This window comes from Nannospalax galili, unplaced genomic scaffold (genome assembly GCF_000622305.1).
Source record: "Nannospalax galili isolate Female #2095 unplaced genomic scaffold, S.galili_v1.0 scaffold294, whole genome shotgun sequence".
Taxonomy (NCBI): domain Eukaryota; kingdom Metazoa; phylum Chordata; class Mammalia; order Rodentia; family Spalacidae; genus Nannospalax; species Nannospalax galili.
Genome location: NW_008335053.1, coordinates 1,813,253 through 1,819,511, shown reverse-complemented (window position 1 = coordinate 1,819,511; position 6,259 = coordinate 1,813,253).

Here is a 6,259-nt window from a genome sequence, read left to right as displayed (position 1 = left end):
TGTCCATCCGCTGAATCTAGTCAGCCTATCTAGAGTTCCTTGTTTTAGGAAGATCAGCTCTTCCTCATATAGCAGCAATCAGTTGCCAATATTCCTTTAGATAAAATTGGGGTCTGCTGTTCATTTTCCCAGTTCTATGCTGGGTTACTGTCTAAGAGTCTCTTGGGCCACCCTGCCAAACAACTCAAAGGAAGGTGTCTCCTATCTGGCATTGTTTCTTGTTATGTAGCCTTTAGCTATACACAGGGACTCTTAAAGAATTATATTGATCCATTTAATCTTTGGTTATACTTTCCTTTTGGGTGTTTAAGAACATACAGTTGGCCGAGATAAACCAATTTATGTTTACTCTTAAGGTTGTTTGAGGATCTGTTCCTCAGGAGTCATATGGGCTTGGGAGGAACCCTGGCTCCTTTCTTTTACCAGTTCAAACCATCTATGTGAAAATAAGTCAAAGGTCCTGCTCAACTGGGGCTGGCTTCACTTGGAAGCATGGAGGAAATGTTTCCTCTGTGTTGACCCTCCTCTTAGTAGACTGGACACTGGTTCAAGTCCATTTGATGGGGTTTCCATGGCCTCCTTGATCAAAAGGACAGGTGACTCACCACAGTTACAGGGCATTTTGAGAGATGCTCATAGTCCCCTGGAACTTAATCAACCAGGAGGGCAAGAAGCAAAAACTGTCCTTTATTTCCCTCTGACCAAATTAGTGTAGGCCTCAAAGTATGGCTATTAAACATCCAAGAAAGTTAGTTCCACCAGTCTTGTACTTTTAATTACCATGTGCTATATAGATAAAGCTTGGGCAAAGAACAAACATTCTCAGATAAACCTTGCCTAGACATATATTACATTCCTACCTAGTTGTATGTATAATTTGTCAGTAGGTTGTTCGATTAATATGGTTCCCTCTGTTTTTTTTTTTAAACTAGCTAGGCATTATTTATCTCTTGCATTATTTAACCCTTACACCATGTTTTCCCCATTTAAAGTGCCTCCATTTTTCCCATTTCTCCCTTAATAATGCCCTTCTCCTATGGTCCCACCTCATTGAACTCCTTTCCCTTTATCTCCAAGTTTCCTTGTATAACCTTCCCTCCCCCTTCCCCTTAAAATAACACCATTTTTATCCATATCTCCCTTATTAATGCCTGCTTCCTACTGTTCTTCTCTTTCAGGTTCTTTCTTTTCCTTTACCCCACCCCCCGGGTTCCTTCTTTTATTATTCTGGTTCCTGTTGTTATGTGTGGATACATACTCACTTACATGGATTTGGTGCTAGGATCCACATATGAGGGAGAACATATGCCTTTTTTTCTGAGTCTGTGTTACTTCACTTAGTATAACAGTTTCTACTTCCATCCTTTTACATGAAAATTTCATGATTTCATCTTTCTTTACTGCTGTGTAGAACTCCATCATATAAATGAGCCATATTTTCATTATCCACTGGTCAGTTGAGGTACACAGGTTGCTTCTATCTCTTAGCTATTGTGAAAAGAGCAGCAGCAGACATGGATATACAAGTGTCTCTGGAATAGGGATGAGTTCTTTGGGTATATGCCAAGGAGTGGTATAGCTGGGTCAAATGGTAGGTTAATTTTTAGTTTTTTAAGACTTCTCCACACTGCTTTATATAGGGGTTGAAAACGTTTGCAATCCCACCAGCAGTGGATGAGTATTCCCCTTTCCCCATATCCTCTCCAACATTTGATATCATTTGTTCTTTTGATCTTAGCCAAGATGAGTTCTTTGGGTATATGCCAAGGAGTGGTATAGCTGGGTCAAATGGTAGGTTAATTTTTAGTTTTTTAAGACTTCTCCACACTGCTTTATATAGGGGTTGAAAACGTTTGCAATCCCACCAGCAGTGGATGAGTATTCCCCTTTCCCCATATCCTCTCCAACATTTGATATCATTTGTTCTTTTGATCTTAGCCAATCTGATTTGGGTAAGATGAAACTTTAGGGTGGTTTTAACTTGCATTTCCCTAATTACTAACAATGTTGAACTCTATTTAAGATGTGTCTTAGCCATCTTTATTTCTTCATTTGAGAACTCTCTATTTAGGTCCTTAGCCCTTCTTTTAATTGGGTCATTGGTTTTCTGCTTCTTTCTTTTTTGAGTTCTTTATATATTCTTGATGTTTATATATTCTGGATGTTAAATCTCTGTCAGATGTGTTGCTGGTGAAGATTTCCTCCCATTCTGTGGGTTTTTTCATCACTTCCTTGGTTGCTTCTTTTGATGTACAGAAGCTTTTTAGTTTAATGAGGTCCCATTTGTTGATTCTTGACCTTGTTTCCTGAGCAATTGATGTCTGGTTTAGAAAATCCTTTCCTATACACCTATATCTTTAGGTCATTGCCAGTGTTTTTCTAACAGTTTCAGAGTTTCAGGCTTCACATTGAGGTCTTTGATCCATTTGGAGTTGACTTTTGTGCAGGGTGAAAGATAGGGGTGTAGTTTCATTCTTCTACAGGTGGAGATCCTGTCTTGCCATCACCATTTGCTGAACATGCTGTCTTTCCTCCAGTGAATGTTCTTGGCCCCTTTGTCAAATATCAGGTGCCTGAAATTGCATGTTCTCATATTTGGGTCTTCAATTTTGTTCCATTGATCTACCCGTCTATTTTTGTGCCAGTACCATGTTGTTTTTATGAATATAGCTGAATAATACAGTTTAAAATCTAGTATAGTTATCCCCCCAGCATTGCTCTTAGTGCTCAGTGTTGCTTTGGCTATCCGGAGTCTTTTGTGCTTCCATATGACTCTTAGGATTGTGTTTTCCAATTCTGTAAAGAATGTCATGGGGATTTTGATTGGTATTGCATTGAGTCTATAAATGGCTTTTGGTAGGATGGTCATTTTCAGAACATTAATTCTTCCAATCCATGACCGTGGGTGGTCCTTCCATCTTCTGATGTCTTCATCAATCTCTTTCTTTAAATATTTAAAATTTTTTCATTTTAGAGGTCTTCAATGTCTTTGGTCAGGCTTATTCTCAGATTTTATTTTATTTTTGCAGCTGTTGTGAAAGGGAGTGCTTCTGTGTACTCTTTCTCTGATTGTTTGTTATTGGTATATAGAAAGGCTAAAGACTTCTGTAGATTAATTATGTAACCTACCACTTTACTGAATGTGTTAATCATTTCTCGGAGTTTTCTCATGGAACTTTTTGTGTCTCTTAGATAAAATATCATATCATCTGCAAAAGGGGGTAATTTGATCTCTTCCTTTTTTTAACCTTTTACAAAAACTTTATTGAGAATTTCATACATGCATATAAGATACTTTGATCAAATCCATGCCCACTCCCTCCCCTCCAACATTCACCCCTCTAAAGATGTAACCCTAAAATATTTTAAGGATTAGATACAAGATCCCAAATACTTTTGACATTTTGACATTTTTGCCTTTGGAACGGAGCGTGTGCTAACAAGCCCAAGGACATTTTGACTTTTACCCCAGAAACTGGCTACATTTCTTCGGGGTCTTTTTACCCTAACTGCCTAGCCAATTCCTACTTCCTATTCTTATCATGCCATCCTCTGCCAATAGGGAATAGGGATGAAGACCGCTCTGACTTCTTCCATGCTGAACACAAGGCAATTGGAGTACTCCTTCAGTGGGTCTATCTAAGACTCCCAAGTTGTATAACTCTTGTCTCTAAGGGGAAAAAGAACATTCTTGAATCATGAATAGGAGATGTGAAGAAGTAAAGGCAAGAATAATTAGCATTACAAGTTCTAGACTGAGAATTAGAAAAAAGTTAACAGGGCAATTTTCAAATGTTCATGTGAGAGTCCATTGGAGTTCTTGACAAGGGCTTCCAAAAACATTCATCTATTGGATTCTTCCTCATTTTTCTTTTGTCTTCCAAGGCTGGACTAGTTGTCTTGGAAAAGTGGCTGGATACTCAAGTGAGGGTCCAGTAACCCTTCTTGACACTCCTTTAATGAATGAGTACAACCATCAACAAGCCCAACTGTGACTATATTTAGTGATCAGGCTCAACAGAAGTCATGATGATGGTAGTTATTTCGTGCAGAAGGGACTGCTGTATAGCATCATCTTCTTAAAAGAACCTGGAATTTAAAAGGATTTGGTGTTAGGAACCACATATGAGGGAGAACATACGTCATTTGTTTTTCTGAGTCTGTGTTACTTCACTTAGTATAACAGTTTCTATATTCACCCGTTTACCTGCAAATTTCATTATTTCATCTTTCTTTACTGCTGAATAGAAGTCCTTTGTGTAAATATACCACATTTTTGTTAACCATTCATCAGTTGAGGACACTTAGGTTGCTTCCATCTCTTAGGTATTGTGAAAAGAGCAGAAACAAACATGGTTGTACAAGTGTCTCTACAATAAGATGAATCCCTTGGGTATATGCCAAGGAGTGCTATAACCGGGTCATATGGTAGGTTCATTTTAAGTTTTTTAAGAGTTCTCCACAATGTTTTCCATAGAGGCTGTACGAGTGCACAATCCCACCAGCAGTGAATGAGTGTTCCCCTTTCTCCACATCTTCACCAGTATTTGGTATCATTTGTTCTCTTGATCCTAGCCAGTCTGATTGGGGTAAGGTGATACTTTAGGGTGCTTTTAATTTGCATTTCCCTAATTACTAGTGATGCTGAACACTATTTAAGAGGCTTCTTAGATATCTCTATTTCTTCTTTTGAGAACCCTCTGTTTGGCTCCTTAGCCTATCTTTTAATTGAGTGACTTCCTTTCATGATTCTATGTTTTTTGAGTTCCTTATATATTCTGGGTGTTAACCTGTGTCAGATTGTTATTAACCAACAGAACACAAGAGAAGTACCACTGCGAGTTTCAGGCCTCACTGTGCTTTTGCTCTTAGAGGACCTTACTGTAGAGAAGTTCTGACAAAGCTACCAAGTGAGACCAGGCCATGGAGAGGGAGGCCATGTGGGGAAGCACTGGGCTTCCAACCAGATTTCCAGCAGAGTGCACTTCCATTAGTGACCCTAGACCTGGAACCCATGTTGTTTAGGACCAGCTATTTCTGCAGAGTCCTGCCCACACTGCAGAGCTACGATGTTTTGTGGCAGTTTGTATACCAAGACATGAAATAATAAAGAGACATCAGGACAGGAAGGGATCTAGAAATAGTGTCTTGTGAAGAATGTCAGGAATGGGTGTGATTAGTTCTACAGAGGGTAAGAGAAGATCACCTTAAACTGAGAACTACCAGTAGCGTCAACTTCGAAATTTTCTTAAAAAGAAAGCAAGGAGTCGGGCATGGTGGTACATGCTTTTAGTCCAGCTGGGGCTACAGGGAGGCCCTGTCTCAAAAAGACACACAAATTTTTTTTTCCAAGATATATATACATATATATCAGCAATTGTGAATGGGACCATTTCCCTGTATTCTTTCACCAATTGCTTGTTATTGGCATATAGAAAGGCTACTGATTTTTGTAGACTGATTTTATAACCTGCCACTATACTGAAAGTGTTGATCAGTTCTAGGAGTTTTCTTGTGGAACTTTTGAGATCTCTTAGGTATAGTATCATATCATCTGAAGAAAGTGATAATTTGACCTCTTCTTTTCCAATTAGTACTCCTTTAATTTCCTCCTCTATGTTATTGGTCTAGCAAGAGTTTCAAGCACTATGTTAAAGAGGAGTAGAGATCGTGGACAACCTTGTGTGGTTCCTGATTTCAATGGGAGTTTTCTTGTGGAACTTTTGAGATCTCTTAGGTATAGTATCATATCATCTGAAGAAAGTGATAATTTGACCTCTTCTTTTCCAATTAGTACTCCTTTAATTTCCTCCTCTATGTTATTGGTCTAGCAAGAGTTTCAAGCACTATGTTAAAGAGGAGTAGAGATCGTGGACAACCTTGTGTGGTTCCTGATTTCAATGGGAATGCATCCAGGTTTTCTCCATTTAGATTGATGTTGGCTGTGTGTTTGTTGTACATAGCTTTAATTATGCTGAGGTATGTTCCCTCCAGTCCCATTCCCTCTAGGCCTTTGAACATAAATACATGCTGAATTTTGTCAAAAGCTTTTTCTGCATCTATTGTGATGACAATGTGTTTTTTGTCTTTGAATCCATTTATATGATTAATGATGTTAATTGACTTGCATGTATTGAACCATCCCTGCATCTCTGGGATAAAGCCTACTTGATCATGGTGGATGATCTTTTTGATGTGTGTCTGTATGCGGTTTGCAAGTATCTTGTTGAGAATTTTTGCATCTATGTTCTTTAAGTAC